At 44.4% G+C, this 16,617-nt stretch overlaps 1 pseudogene; it reads left to right on the forward strand.

Moving 5' to 3' along the window:
• The first annotated feature begins 1,044 nt into the window (after nt 1-1,044).
• The window catches only part of LOC102937793, a 63,906-nt pseudogene continuing 48,333 nt past the window's right edge, over nt 1,045-16,617 (forward strand).

A 16,617-nucleotide genomic window follows, 5' to 3' on the forward strand; every position in this document is an offset into this window, starting at 1 on the left:
CACAGACTCTTCTGCTTGTTTCCCTCCAACCTGTCCCTGTCCCAGTCCTGTCTCTTACCCAACCCTGGTCCTTGTATCAGTCCCCATTTTTCCTTGCCTACCCAGCCCTACCCTCCACTCCTCAGAATTTTCATCCTAGTCTTGTTGCCCAGCCAGTCCTCGTCTCTCCCTCCTCCAGTCTCTCTGTCCAACCCCCAGTCTCCCCACAGTTCTTAGTCTCTCTGCGCCCTCACCCACACCCAATCCCAGTTTCCTTACCCAGATAGTCCCCTTTCCTGCTGCAACTCCTTGTCCCCAGTCTCCTGGACTAGCCAGTCCCAATCTCCTCCCTTCCCCCAGCTCCTCACTAATCTCAGTGTCTCCACTCCTTTATGACAATTGGCTCCCATCTCCCCATTTCCTTCACTGGCTCCCAGTCCCATTCTCCACCACATATGCTCCCAGTCCTAGCTTCCTCTCCCCTCCCCTGCCAGCTTCCAATCCCAGCCTCCCCTCTCCCTCTGGATTCAAGTCTCCTTGCCCAACCAGTCCATCTCCTCTCCAGATCCCAGTCTCCTTGGCCAACCAGTCCCAGTTTCCCCCCTCCAATTCAATTACAGTTTCTCACCCCTCTCCAGTTCTATCCTCACTAGAGTTCTTGGCCCAATCTACTCCTTTCCCTTACCTCTAGTTTGGCTTTCCTCCCCCTCTTCATCCAAGTTAGATGGCTTCCTCCTCCATACTGCCTGGGTGCCAGTAGGGTGGGTTACTGGGAACAGAGGAGAGACAGGCTCTCAGTTCCCTGCTGTCAGTTCCAGTGTCTGACCCCACCCCGATCCAGAGCAGATGGGCACAGTCAGTACAGGCTAGCCCCATAGCCTGGGGATGGAACATGCGCACCCATTCTGTGGGGATGGCTCATGTACAGTCTGCTCACGCATAGGAGCTGTGAGGAATGGAGCATACTCAGGAATCTTCTGAGATTTTATTTGTTAAAATTGAAGAGGTCTATTGAGCATGTGCAAATGGCACTTAATAAAAGAAATGGTCACCAGAATTTTTAACATGGACAAAACAATGTATTTTCCCCCAGCCTTCTGGCAAATGATCAAAAATGAAAACAACAAAACAAGCCTGACACAGGTATCTATCATGAACATTTTCAACCCAAACGGTTAAAGTTTGGTAAAGTTATAAGCAACTGAAAACAGGGTCTTATAATGGGAAGTGTTGGGCAACCTTAATAATAGGCAGGCTACCAACCCTGCCTATAATACACAGATAAATATTCAAGTTTCAGGAACAATACGGTTTTCATAGAATCATAAAATATCAGGGTTGGAAGGGACCTCAGGAGGTCATCTAGTCCAACCCCCTGCTCAAAGCAGGACCAGTCCCCAACTAAATCATCCCAACCAGGGGTTTGTCAAGCCTGACCGTAAAAACTTCCAAGGAAGGAGATTCCACCACCTCCCTAGGTAATGCATTCCAGTGCTTCACCACCCTCCTACAGAAAAATCTTTTCCTAATATCCAACCTAAACCTCCCCTCTGCAACTTGAGACCATTACTCCTCGTTCTGTCATCTGCTACCACGGAGAACAGTCTAGCTCCATCCTCTTTGGAACCCTCTTTCAGGTAGTTGAAAGCAGCTATCAAATCCCCCCTCATTCTTCTCTTCCGCAGACTAAACAATCCCAGTTCCCTCAGCCTCTCTTCATAAGTCATGTGTTCCAGTCCCCTAATCATTTTTGTTGCCCTCCGCTGGACATTTCCCAATTTTTCCACATCCTTCTTGTAGTGTGGGTCCCAAAACTGGACACAGTACTCCAGATGAGGCCTCACCAATGTCGAATAGAGGGGAACGGTCATGTCCCTCGATCTGCTGGCAATGCCCCTACTTATACAGCCAAAAATTCCATTGGCCTTCTTGGCAACAATGGCACACTGTTGACTCATATCCAGCTTCTTGTCCACTGTAACCGCTAGGTCCTTTTCTGCGGATCTGCTTTCTAGCCATTCGGTCCCTAGTCTGTAGCGGTGCATGGCATTCTTCCATCCTAAGTGCAGGACTCTGCACTTGTCCTTGTTGAACCTCATCAGATTACTATTGGCCCAATCCTCTAATTTGTCTAGGTCCCTCGGTATCCTATCCCTACCCTCCAGCGGATCTACCTCTCCTCCCAGTTTAGTGTCATCTGCAAACTTGCTGAGGGTGCAATCCACACCATCCTCCAGATCATTTATGAAGATACTGAACAAAACTGGCCCCAGGACTGACCCTTGGGGCACTCCACTTGATACCAGCTGCCAACTAGACATGGAGCCATTGATCACTACCCGTTGAGCCCGACAATCTAGCCAGCTTTCTATCCACCTTATAGTCCATTCATCCAGCCCATACTTCTTTAACTTGCTGGCAAGAATAGTGTGGGAGACAGTGTCAAAAGCTTTGCTAAAGTCAAGGAACCACACGTCCACTGCTTTCCCCTCATCCACAGAGCCAGTTATCTCATCATAGAGGCAATTAGATTAGTCAGGCATGACTTGCCCTTGATGAATCCATGCTGACTGTTCCTGATCACTTTCCTCTCCTCTAAGTGCTTCAGAATTGATTCCTTGAGGACCTGCTCCATGATTTTTCCAGGGACTGAGGTGAAGCTGACTGGCCTGTAGTTCCCAGGATCCTCCTTCTTCCCTTTTTTAAAGATGAGCACTACATTAACCTTTTTCCAGTTGTCCTGGACCTCCCCCGATCGCCATGAGTTTTCAAAGATAATGGCCAATGGCTCTGCAATCACATCCGCCAACTCCTTTAGCACTCTCGGATGCAGCGCATCCGGCCCCATGGACTTGTGCTCGTCCAGCTTTTCTAAATAGTCCCGAACCACGTCTTTCTTCACAGGGGGCTGGTTCTCAAGTAAGAACAAAGTATTCGGTGCAGTTTTGTTCTACAGAAGACAGCTCATAGATACTGGTGTAGCATTATTATGCAGAAGTGTACACACAAGTATTCAATGTTTTACCCAAAGGAAAGCTAATATCTTCATAGAACCAACAAAGGACCTTTCAGTTTTAAAGAGTTGCCAGACATAGATAGTATTAGCAACTAAAGACCTAATCTTACACTGGGATCTGGTAGAGCAGACCCTTGCACTAGTGCTGAGTCCCATTTAAGTTAAAGGAACACTGAACAGGTGCAGGGACCTAGGCAATCCTGATGCATGATCTGGTTCTGAGAATATTACACAAGTTACATAGTCTTGATACTGGTGAAGAAGAAATGACTCATAATGTTAGTTCAGGAACAGATAACAATAATCCAAAGAGAGGACATTTAGGGTAAGATTTCTAAAGGTATTTGGGATCCTAAATCACATCTAGTGGAATTTGCTTATTGAAATGAATGGGAGTTATGCACTTAAGTGCTTTTGAAAATCCCACTTGATACCTATCTGCAATTTAAGGCACTTTAATACCTTTAAAAATCTGGCCTTTAGGGACATTTTATTTTAGCAACCCGAGTCTCTTCTGGAAATGTTTTCTTATTGTGAAATTAGCGTACAGAAATAACATAGTGAAGTCATGAATGATCACTTTGGCATATGAAAGCCTTCATGGCTGTTTTCTAAAAGAGATGTAAAGGAGAATAATGCTGTAATTTTCTTCAAATCCCACATTCATGCTAGCAATATACTACTGCTGAGAATACGCATTTCAAAGGGTTCCACTGAAGACAATTTAACTTAAAAAAGACACAAAACAAAATACAGTATTTTAAAAGGATTGCTAATGAAGTCAATGCAAATTCTATGCATAGAGTGGTTATAGAACTGATCTGTACTAATCTGTCAACGTGAAATCTTCGTATGTATGTGTGTGTGTAATAGATATTTAAATCTAAGTCTCAGGATATTTGTCTTCCACAAAATCCGTTTGTTATTGCCAATGTACTATAAACCAGCTCAGCACATTTTAATTAAATTAAAACTTCATTAGTGGCAATCAGGGTGAAATACACTTACACCAATCAAATTTAGGTTGATTTTTCCTAAATGCTGAAGGCCATATTCTACCCATGGAAAACAGTGTTCTCAATGTCTTGTATGTTTACATGTTTGTTTCTTTGCTTACAGTACAGTGCTATGGACACAAACCCTTTCATCAGTCTATGTTATGCAGCCCCTCTGGAACAGAATTGTAAAGGTAAGAGTCTTATTGTTTATAAGAATGATCCAGTCATAATGTAAGAGTTTGTTTTAAGGTGTAGAAGGTAGATTTAATTTTAAACAATAGATACTGATTTTAAAAAGCTGAAATTAAACCTATAAAAACTGAAAAAAACAACCCTTGAAACCCTCTCCACACAAGAGCTTACTGAATGGATAGATATATTTGAGATGGGTATGTTTAGATTTGTATATATCTGTTACCAGTGTTGTATCTATTGTTTGTCATCATTATAACAGAAAACATCAGTTGCCATCACATTCCTCATTACTGAATTTTTGGAAACATTGAAAGACATCCTTAGTACAAGTCATTTTTCCTACAGCATATGCTTTCTACCACCAGGATCTCTTTATCTTTCTGTTATGCAAATGATTACAAACAAGCACTGTCTAATAGTCTCCCAAGGGAACTTGTCCAGGGAGCTGGATATTTCTTTAACAAGCTGAAAATGGGAGCAGTTACTATGATCACCAAAAACGTTGGGAGGTTCTCCAGTCATAAGGTACAACCCCCTGAATTTATGGATTAATTAAAAATTCTTGCCTTTGGGCTTGCCATTTCACTTGCCATCTTTCTGCTAAAGATGGGCCCAAACCACAATACTGGAGAACTGCAAATGAACCCCCCCTCAAACTTTGGGTCTGGAGCCAAAATCTCTGGAGTGGGTGCCTCCCTACTCTTTGCATTTATTTCTGCTTCAGCAATGAAGATAGTCAGTTCACTTTTGCTCCTAGTTATTTTCACTATCAGTTCTAATCTGGAGCAATGCAGGGTAGTGTTTATTTGTAAACAAACAAACAAACCTGCCTCCACCAGAATAAAAGAACCCATAGAAATATTGCTATTGTCTCAGCTTTTGTAAAAGTTTGTTTTTAAAATCATACACTTTGGGCCAGACCATGTTTTAACATGACAACATCTCTTTAATGCTAGACTGACCACTGTTAACTCCTGTAGAGAGGTGGAAGTGCACAGCCAAAATGGGGGATCCAGTATATAGTAGAAATTTCAGTAGAGTCCAGTAAGATTGTTTGACTGGTTTCTGGTTGTTTCTACTGGAGCCAAGCCACAGAACCAGTAGACCAATAGACTTTTTGTTCTGTTCCAAAACTTAGTTGGTCAACTAGGACTAGTGAGAACCAGATGAATATTTTAAACTAGAATTTCCATTAGAACAGTATGACTGTTCATCTCTGAGTACTGAGAATAGGTTTGACTGCAGCTCCTCTCACTCAGCCCTACAAAATTTTACTCACTTGCTCACAAAGGGAGTAATTTTTTTTCTAACAGCAAGTAAAATTGTATCATAATGGTAAGGGTAGGTAAATAGATATTCTCCTTAGCTGGTAAATATTGCAAACCACCTTTATTTATTCAGATTATTTATTTTTGTGTTTTGTATCCATAGTAAATACAAAAACTGGGCTAGAAGCAATAATCTAGCAAATAATACTGAACCTACATCTCACAGTATGACATTTGACTTAGATGTGACCAGAAAGGTACATCACAGTAGAGAGACAAATGAGAGTTTTAGGAATGTTATTAGAAATTAAACAAATTGCTTGAAATTTGTTCATTAAAAATTGGGTAATAAAAATATGTCCTTTGAGGACTGAGAAATCTCTTTCCTCTTGGTTCAGTTATCCTATAAAATTTGCCATACTTACATACATGCATATACACAAGATATGAATAAATTCTGTATGTTTTTTTAATTCATGAAACCCCACTGCACTATGTTTCCTCTTTTCCTCGTGCCCTAGAGCAGTTAAAAAAAAAAAAAAAAGCATCTTGCAGAGCCAGTCAAGTAAAGAACAAAGTGTGATGGTCTATAAAAAATGTATGAATATGGATGCTTAGGAATTAGGTCTAGCTTTTTGTGTGCCAGTTTAACCCTATTTATGGCACATGTATCTCTGTATTCCAGAACACAAAGGAAAGCATCCACTTGTCAGCTCACCCTGCATTAATGCACATACTTTTACTACATTATGAGAGACATGAAGAGAATCCAGCACTGAAGGAGCGATAGCTATAGAGCAAGACAGACACATTCATATCCCAAGAAGAGAAAGAAAACTACCTTATCGTAGCTGGTTTAAGCATTTATCTGAATATTAGCAGAGCAGCCAAGATATCCATGTAGATAGGAGATTCATATGAGAGTTCTGAGCATTACTAGCTGGTGAGTGCATTTTTCTTAGGTACGGTATCATGTCTGATAGTCTCACTGTATGTTACTTTCATTTACTACACATTTTTTGGATGTCATAAACATTCTTGGTTAGACATCTATTCACTTGCCACTGATTATCATGAAAAAACAGAAAGTGGAGGAAGACTGGCTTCATGCCATGATTTTACACTGTGCTAGGAGCATTTCTGTTATGCATGCATCCATTGCAGACCCTTCCCATAATGAGACAGCATATGAAGAGGAGCCAAATTACAGCATATGCATGCAAGCCATCTTTATACCTTGAGGGAGGACTCTGTGCAGAACATTTATATCCCAGGGGGATAGAAAGATCTTTTTGCTACAGGGAGTTCATTTTATAAGGGGTATCCCCCCTATAAAGTCATACTGTTTTGTGGGTGTGTCACATCTAAAAGTTCTTATTTATAGAAAAGAAGGGGTTGCAGAATTACTGCCTGTAGAATTACCTATTACAGTGTGGGAGTGGAGTCCTTTGGAAGATTGTTACAATGTTGCCTGGATACTGAGTTACCACACTGTGGTGCTGCAGTTGCTTTTCTAGTGTCTAAAAGCATGAGAAACTTTCACTGCAGTACTTGGGAGAACAAGGACTATAATTAAATATGTATAATGCATGAAATAGAACATTTCTAAACTACATTATTAATAAAAAATGTCTCTAAAAGATTTAGGCAAAAAAGACAATATTTAAGAAGAAATTTTCTTGCATATTTTCCAGAACTTTTTAATTTAAAAAATTGAGGAATCTTTAACATTTGAAATATTTGCTGATTTTGCAGATATAACAGCCTTTGATTTATGAACACATACTTCTCTTTAGCTTTTACAAATGTGGTGACATGTTCAGTTAAAATATGGTTTCTTAATAGTGTGATTTTTCTTTTAAATATTTTTACAGATAGTGCCTCTGTGGATTGCTCCTAAGTTGTTAAGCTTCTCTGGATTTCTGATTATTTTAATTAATTATTTTCTGTTATCTTTTTATGACTGGGACTACACCGCATCAATTATCCCTTTGGTAATTGTCCCTTTGGTTTTTACAACTGTAGAGCTACTCAACCAAATTCTGGCAAGATATCTGCCTTCCTCCTCCCACACAAAGCTCCATTGACTTCAGTGGGGCTCCCTGTGGATGCAGTTGCCTGCCTGCCCACATCTCATTGCAAGATCAGGGCTGAGAGTTGCAAAGACCCACACAAAGTCATTTAGCTGAACTTTTGCACTATAGGTTTGATCCCGCACCCTTTAAAGTCAATGATAAAACTCCCATTGAATTCAGTGGTGCAGGAGCAGGCACTATCACAGGATTCTAATGCCATAATCGTTCTTAAATAAGATAATAAAAAAAGAAAAAAACATGCCTTCTATAAAGTTTTTTCATTTGCCTCAGAGACCATAATATCTAAGATCTGTGTCCAGATCAGTATTCATTTCCCTTTCTTTTCTGATGTCAAAATAAGTGAGTTTCACCTCCAAATTCAAGTCTTTTTCTGGCCAAATACAAAACTATTGAAATTGATTCAAAACACCTGCTCTTTGCTGACAAATTTAGATCTACATTTTCTCAGGTTCCAAATCCAAATTTATCTGTATCATGGGCTGAATTACTCATACCACTCACTCGATTTCAAGGATGATGTCAGCAATCACAATTTGTACTAATGGGTTTTCGCCTGCGACTGTAGACCAATTTGGGAAGAACAACATTTACCACACTGACCACAAAGCCATTTGCCTGGGTTATGTTAAATGAGCTGCACATTATTTCTGTGCCTGGTGCTGTGCTTCCTGCTGCACCAGCCAGGCTGTAAGAAAACTGAAAAGGTTTGTATATGTGAACATTTGTTGTTGGGACACCCTCACCAGGTTATGTCTAATTTAGATTGCATGCTCTCTCAGGCAGGGACCTAGTGCTCTAAATAAACAAGGATTTTAAAAATAGTAGTTTTGTAGCTATCTTGTAGTTCTATACAATTCATATTTTTCCCCGGTTTAAATGCAAGAATATCAAGAATCACCGTATCAAGCACCTTTCCAAAAATCAAGAGAAACTATTGCTGCTATATCCGCTCTAGCCTATGGGCAAAGTTTTCCTTTCTGATCTGTACCGTAAAACTGCACAATGATCTCATTTATGTTACTAACTTAAAAATTACACAGTGCATTGCACAAATATTAACTCATTAGTTGATGGGTGGTCTGCACAGAACCTGCATGAAGATTTTTGCCCTATTATCTTTACTTTCATACAATGTTGTAATCACTTCAGCTGCAAAAATCTATTGTATATTTTTTCCCCTTTACAATATGAGCTTACTTGTAAATACCCTGGGTCTCCATTATCCCACTAAATTCAATGAAGTATAATCAATATAGATTGCTGATGGTGCACATTGCTTCCAATTCACAAAAATATACTGTTTTAATTCTTTTTCACATAATGAGGATGTGCACATACACACACACATACATGTTCTATTGCACACAAGACTTTTAGGTGGATTTCATTAGTTATAACCACTGTTATTCCTCCCCATTCCTCCACTCACCCCCATATCTTGCAGGTGCCAGTCCTGGAATTGTTCCAGCATGGGTATGGCTATATGGTGCTTGTACCACCTTTTCTGCTTATGCTTTAGGTAAAGTATGATAAGAGAATTTGCATAACTCATATCTACATGTTGTTTTGTCCAGTATGTTGTAATTAAAACAATAAAAGGTTGTGAATAAATTACTAGCCTATTCCCAAAGCACTGAAATATAGGGATTTGATAATGTGCTGAAAATGTTTAACACCCGTAGGATGTGTTTTTAACCCAACATTCTGAAACTTTCCATATTGGTAAACTGCAGCCTTGATAACTAGCTCATCTCCCTTACAAATGCAAGCAGAATTTTTTTGCAGCATGACAACACCAACCATTTTCTTTGGAAATTGTTACTAAGTGCTGACATTGCTGTTGGTGACACTGGCTACAGTCCTTGGCTTTCTTAAAAAAAATAATTTCATTGTTACCTTTGGGTATATTTCAGATGTTTCAGAATGGGACAGCTTTGTCTTATCTGTACATTTGCCCTTTCTTAAGAATGATTCATAGATTCCAAGGTCAGAAGGGATCATTGTGATCATCTAGTCTGACCTCCTGCATAACACACGCCATAGAACTTCCCCAAAATAGTTCCCAGAGCAGATCTGTTAGAAAAACATGCAGCCTTGATTTTAAAATTTCCAGGTATGGAGAATCCACCATGTCCCTTGGTAAGTTGTTCCAATGATTAATTACTTTCAGTGTTAAAAATTTATGCCTTATTTCCAGTCTTAACATAAGACTGGCCATACTGGGTCAGACCAAAGGTCCATCAAGCCCAGTATCCTGTCCTCTGACAGTGACCAATGGCAGGTGCCCCAAAGGGTTATCATCAAGTGATCCATGCCCTGTCACCCAATCCCAGCTTCTGGCAAACAGAGGCTAGGGACACCATTCCTGCCCATCCTGGCTAATAGCCATTGATGGACCTATCTTCCATGAATCTCTCTAGCTCCCTTTTGAACCCCGTTATAGTATTGGCCTACACAACACCCTCTGGCAAGGAGTTCCAGAGCCTGACAGTGCGTTGCGTGAAAAAATACTTGTGTGTTTGTTTTAAATCTGCTGCCTATTAATTTCATTTGGTGGCCCCTTGTTCTTGTATTATGAGAAGGAGTAAATAACACTTCCTTATTTACCACTGCAATTTGGAGTTGGGGCAGAGAGCAGTTTGGAGGAGTTGGGGCAGAGGAGAATTTGGAGAAGTGCCATGGCTGGCTAGAAGACCAAGACCCTGAGTGAAAGACACCTGGCTTGTGCAGAGAGAAGGCAGGAAGCCCCACAAGCTGAAGAGCAGGAGAGGGAAGTAGCCCAGGGGAAGGAAGGACTAGTTCAAATGGTTTGCCACTATCCCTAGGGCCCCTGGGCTGGGACCCAGAGTAGAGGGCAGGCCCAGGTCCCTCCCTAGTCACTACCCTTCTTTGGGTTACTAGTGGGACAGTAGATACCCCTAGTTCAGGGGCAGGAAACTGCACCCTGAACCTGCCCCCCCACACACACAAGAAGAGGAAGCGTGGGACCCATCATAATCATGCTGGCAATTTGCCACACGTGGTGTCAGCAGTGGGATCTCCACGCTGGGGACTTAAACCAGTGTTACCCAAAACCATCCCATCCCCAAGATGGATGACATGGGCAAGACTGTAATATAAGCCACTGTGGCCCAGCAGGAGGCTACCCGAATTCAAGCAACCACCCAACAGGAGGCGACTCAGGTGCAGCAGGAGACTAATTGGCTGTTGATGAATCAGGCTGCCCAGGACCGAGGTCTACTATAGGAGCTGGCAAACCAGATGAAGGCCCTTATGGAGTGGAACCACAATTGTGACGGAACCCAGACTATACGGGCCAGCCACTGCCTACAGAAAATTACATGGGAGGATGATGTGGAGGCATACCTCCTGGCATTTGAGAGAACAGCCCTGTGGGAGGCCTGGCCCCAAGATCAGTGGTCTGGTATTCTCGCCCTGTTCCTGTGTGGAGAGGCCCAGAAGGTCCACTATGATATGGCTGCAGAGACTGCGGAGGATTACCCCCAGCTGAAGGCAGAGATCCTGGCCAGATCCGGAGTAACAATGGTGTTGCGAGCCCAGAGGTTTCATGAATGGCAGTATACAGAGGACAAGACACCCTGATCTCAATTGTTTGACCTGATCCACCTGACCCGGAAATGGCTGCCCTGAGCTCTGAGAAAATGATGGAGCTCCTGGTATTGGACCGGTATATGAGGGGGCTACCACCAGGCCTTCGGGCTTGGATGGGCCAGAATGACCCCTCTACCTATGATGAGTTGGTCTCCCTTGTGAAAAGACAGCTGGCAGCCCATGAACTGTTCCAGACACCAGGGTGTGAGACACGGCAAACCAGGAAGCCAGCCCCAAACCCAAGGCCCCGGATTGTCGAGAACTACAGAAGAACCATAGCTGGGAGGAAAGACACTGAGGAATGGCCTGAGGCCAAGAAGGGACCTGGGGGTTTGGGAAGAGAGGGCTGGGGGGGCCGACCAAATAGCCCCAGGCAGAGGGCGGCAACTGGGTTAAGGGGTTGGTGTTACGAATGTGGGGAATTGGGGCATATAGCAGCCCAATGTCCCAACAGGGAAGAGCCTATGCAGTGCAATCTGGGGGATCCTGGGGAACAATGTGGCCTAATCGGCCTGGTAGGGGTCACAATGACCTCACATGGGTATACAAGGTCAGTAAAAATGAATGGTATTGCAACCACAGCATTAGTAGATTCCAGGGGTGTTGTCACGCTGGTCTTGGGGAAGTTGGTGGGGCAAGACCAACTAACCCGGGCCAAAACCATGGGGGTAACATGCGTTCATGGCACCGTAAATTTCTACCCCACAATCCCAGTATGGATTGAGATCCAGGGAAACACTACCAGGGTAACTGCAGAGGTGGTCCCTAGGCTCCTCTACCCGGTCTTAACTGGTAGGGACTTCCCCGGGTTTGAGAACTTACTCCCCACAATAGAGCCAGGGGAGGGTAGCAACCCCCAGGCTGAGATGGAGGCACCCCAATTTTTGCCAAATTTGCCCCAGAGCTATTTTCATCCCTGGGAAACCCCGAAAGTATAGGCGGGAAAAAGGGCAGATAAAAGGCTAGGGATCAAGATTCTAGCAGAGAACCAGAAAGCCTCCCTTGTTGGTAAGCGAACCCATTCAGGAGGCCAGGAGACAATTCAGGCCAGTGAGGACTCAGATGCGGTTCCTAGCCCAAGTAGGGGCAACCCAAGGGCCAGAGTAGAAATAGGTCCCATGGAGTTAGGTCGGATTGGTACTGCTCATGAGAATTTCGGGCAGGACCAAGCCAACGATCCACTATATGCGAATGTGAGGGAAGAGGTAGTGGAAGTAAATGGCGTACCCGTGGAAGGAAAGACTAAAGGCCCAAGCCTGTATTATGTGATCAAACATGATCTGTTGTACCGAATAGTGCAAATACGAGGGGAAGAAGTAGAGCAGCTCCTAGTCCCATGGAAACACACAAGTACTAGAGTTAGCTCACAGTCATTTATTTGGCGGACAACTAGGAGTAGACAAGACACTGGATAGAGTCCTAAGAAGATTTTATTGACCAGGAATATGCGCGGCTGTCCGACACTATTGTACCTCCTGCCCAGAATGCCAGTTGTATAGCCCCGACCTCACTTGCGGGATCCATTAGTACCTTTGCCTATTATTGAAGTCCCTTTCAAAAGGATAGCCATGGACCTAGTGGGCCAGCTGGAAAGATCAGCACGGGGCCACCGAAATGTATTAGTCATCCTTGACTATGCCACGCCAGAAGCCATTCCTTTAAGAAACCCCACATCCAAGGCAATAGCAAAAGAACTACTCCAGGTTTTTGCTAGAGTGGGCATCCCTAAGGAGATCCTGACAGACCAAGGAACCCCTTTCATGTCAAAATTAATGAAGGACTTATGTACCGTGCTCCGCATCCATGCCATACGGACCTCAGTCTACCATCCTCAAACAGATGGCCTGGTCGAGTGGTTTAACCGCACCCTTAAAGGTATGATCCGGAAGGTGGTAGCACAGGATGGAAAAGACTGGGATACCCTTCTACTGTATCTAATGTTTGCTATACGGGAATTCCCCGAGGCGTCCACTGGTTTTTCTCCCTTTGAGTTACTATACGGACGCCACCCACGCGGAATATTAGATATTGCTAAGGAGGACTGGGAAGAACAACCCAACCCAGGAAAGAATGTCATTGAGCATGTGACACAGATGAGAGCGCGAATAGCTCGAGTAACCCCTATAGTACGAGAACATTTGGAAAAAGCACTAGTGACCCAGTGGACATATTACAACTGCCATGTGAACGTACGGAAATTTCAGCTGGGAGAAGAGGTGATGGTGCTCGTGCCAACAGCGGAAAGCAAACTCCTAGCCAGCTAGCATGGGCCGTATGAGATAGTGGAAGCCATTGGGGAAATGGACTATAAGGTCAGACAATCAGACCGCCAAAGACCAGAGCAGATCTACCACATAAACTTACTGAAGCCCTGGTGTGACCGAGAGACGAGGCTGGTCATTCGGAGAGCTCCACCTCAGACAGACGACCCACAGGGGCAGGTGAGGATATCCCCCGAGTTAGCCCCAGAACAACGAACAGAGGTCATTGATATGATCCAACGGAACCAAGATGTGTTCTGTACACAGCCGGGCCATACGACACTGGTCCAACATCATATCATCACCAGGCCCGTAATAAGGGTGACGATAAGACCGTACCAGATACCGGAAGCTAAAAGAGAGGAAATTAGGACAGAAATGAAGAAGATGTTGGAACTTGGGGTTATTGAAGAATCCCACAGCCAGTGGTCCAGCCCTATCGTCCTAATACCCAAGCCTGATGGCACCCTGCGGTTTTGCAACGACTTCCGGAAGTTGAATGAAGTATCCCAATTTGATGCCTATCCGATACCACGCATTGACGAACTAGTTGATCAGTTATGCAAGGCCTGATACCTAACCACTCCAGACCTGACCAAAGGATATTGGCAAATTCCCCTGGCCGAGAATGCCAAGGAAAAGACTGCCTTCTCTACACCCGATGGCCTGTTCCAATACACTGTCCTCCCTTTTGGACTCCATGGGGCCCCTGCAACATTCCAACAACTTATGGACAAATTGCTGCGACCCCATGCCAGGTATGCCGCTGCCTATTTAGATGATATAGTCATCCATAGCTGTGACTGGGAAAGACACCTAGGGAAAGTAGAAGTGGTACTAGATGCCCTGCGGAAGGCCGGCCTCACTGCCAACCCTCTCAAGTGAGTGATAGGACTAACTGAGGCCAGATACCTCAGGTATGTAGTAGGGAAAGGCTTGGTAAAACCCCAATGGAACAAAGTGGAGGCAATACAAGATTGGCCTTGGCCAGTCCATAAAAAGCAGGTCAGAGCATTTCTCGGGTTAGTAGGGTACTATCCTGAGATTCATCCCTCATTTTGCCACAAGAGCAGGGCCATTGACGGACCTGATAAAGTCTCGGGGCCCCGAGATAGTAAAGTGGTCTGATGCAGCCGAAGGAGCATTCGCAGATTTAAGGACAGCCCTTTGCTGCCATCCAGTACTCATAGCCAGTGGTGAGCTGGAGCCGGTTTGTACCGGTTCGCTAGAACCGGTTGTTAAATTTAGAAGCCCTTTTAGAACCAGTTGTTCCGCGAGGGACAACCGATTCTAAAAGGCTTCTAAATTTAACTGGCCAAAAGTAGAGCCTTAGGCGCCGACTCCACGGGTGCTCCAGCCCTGGAGCACCCAAAGGGAAAATTTGGTAGATGCAGAGCACCCACCGGCAGCTCCCCGCCCCACCCCCGGCTCACCTCCACTCCACCTCCGCCTCCTCCCCTGAACGCGCCGCCCCGCTCTGCTTCTCCGCCCCCACCCCAGGCTTCCCGTGAATCAGCTGTTCGCGCGGGAAGCCAGGGCAGGCTGAGAACACCCTGGAGCACCCAGGGAGTCGGCGCCTAAGGCGCCACTTTTGATGTGATCAGTGGGGGGAGCAGCCACTCCCCCTGCTCCCCCCATAACTACACTCCCCCACCCCTAGGAGGGACCTGCCGGATGCTTCCTGGGAGCTGCCCCAGGTAAGCATCGCCGGGACTCCCCATCTCGCCCCCTGGCAGGTGCCTCTGGCTCTTAGGGGTGGGGTGGACACCCGCTACGGTGGCCCACGAGACCCTCCTGCCCAGTTCTGGGGGCAGTCAGGGGACAGGGGAGAGGGGTGGATGGGGCAGGGGTCCGGGGGGGGGGCGTCAAGGAATGCAGGGGGGTTGGATGGGGCAGGAGTCCCAGGGGGCGGGGGTGGGCAACGACCCCCTCGTGGGGTGAGGAGGGAACCCGTTGTGAAGATTTTGGCAGCTCATCACTGCTCATAGCCCCAGACTTCAAGAAAGAATTTGTCCTACAAACAGGTGCCCTGAGCCCCTTCCTGCACACTGTACCCCCTCCCACGCCCCGCACTTCCTCCTGCACCCCAAACCCCTGCCTCAGCCCTACATTCATGGCCCTGCATGCAATTTCCCCACCAAAATGTGACCCTCAGGCCAGGAAGTTTGCCCACCCCTAGTGTAGATCATAATTATTTAGGGTTATTTATTCCCCTCTGTTAGGAATGTTTTCCTGCAGGACTTGGGTCTACTGTGCTTTGACAGATTATCAGGGAGGCCATTGGGAGACAGGGTAATGAATGCAAGTGTCTATTTGCAAAGCTTGTGAGGAAGAAAAGTTGTAACAGAAAAATATTTCGATGAGAGCAGAAGTCAATGTTTTATGGACAGGACTAAAGTTTTGGTGGAGCAGAACTCCATTTGTTCTTGGTCTATGAATACATTTCCCCCATGTTATTACATACTGTAGCATGAAATCTATCTAACAAAATTATATTTCTTTTATTTTTCTCCCCTCCCCCGACCTTTCTAGACTCTATAGATGGGAAGCATGTTCGAAGGACTCAGTCCAGTAGCCCTTTGGGGGAGTTATTTGACCATGGGCTAGATAGCTGGGCTACCTCCCTCTTCATCCTCTTATTTTTCTATCTGCTCACATGATAATGGAAAGACTGGGATTTCTGTACACGCAATGTATATATCTTTAAGCATTGTCTTGCTTAACTTTATGTTTTCACATTGGGAAAAATATAACACAGGAGTTCTCTTTCTTCCTTGGGGATATGATCTAAGCCAAGTGGTAAGTATTTACGATTCTTGTTTTTAAAACTATGTTACTGTTAAGTATTAAAGAAAAGAGAAAAATATTGCTCAGGGCAAATGAACTTGGCCAAGAAATTGAACAAGAAATAGCATAATCCTAGAAGTACTGCAGAAATATTTGTGCATTTGAAGGGAAGGGGCATGCTCAAACAAATCATCAGTGTTATAGTTTCATTACCTTATCAGAAAAATATGCCTGCAGCAAGTATAAAAATCAGATGACATAAATGAGAATGTAATTTAGCTAGATTTGATTTGTGACATTTAGATAACATTAGTTTTAGTGAAATGGTAAGCATAGCAGTTACTTCACCAGCACAGACTCTGATGCACTGTATGAATTAACGCATATGGCATTTATTAAAATGCC

This window comes from Chelonia mydas, chromosome 2, assembly GCF_015237465.2.
Source record: "Chelonia mydas isolate rCheMyd1 chromosome 2, rCheMyd1.pri.v2, whole genome shotgun sequence".
Classification (NCBI taxonomy): Eukaryota; Metazoa; Chordata; order Testudines; family Cheloniidae; genus Chelonia; species Chelonia mydas.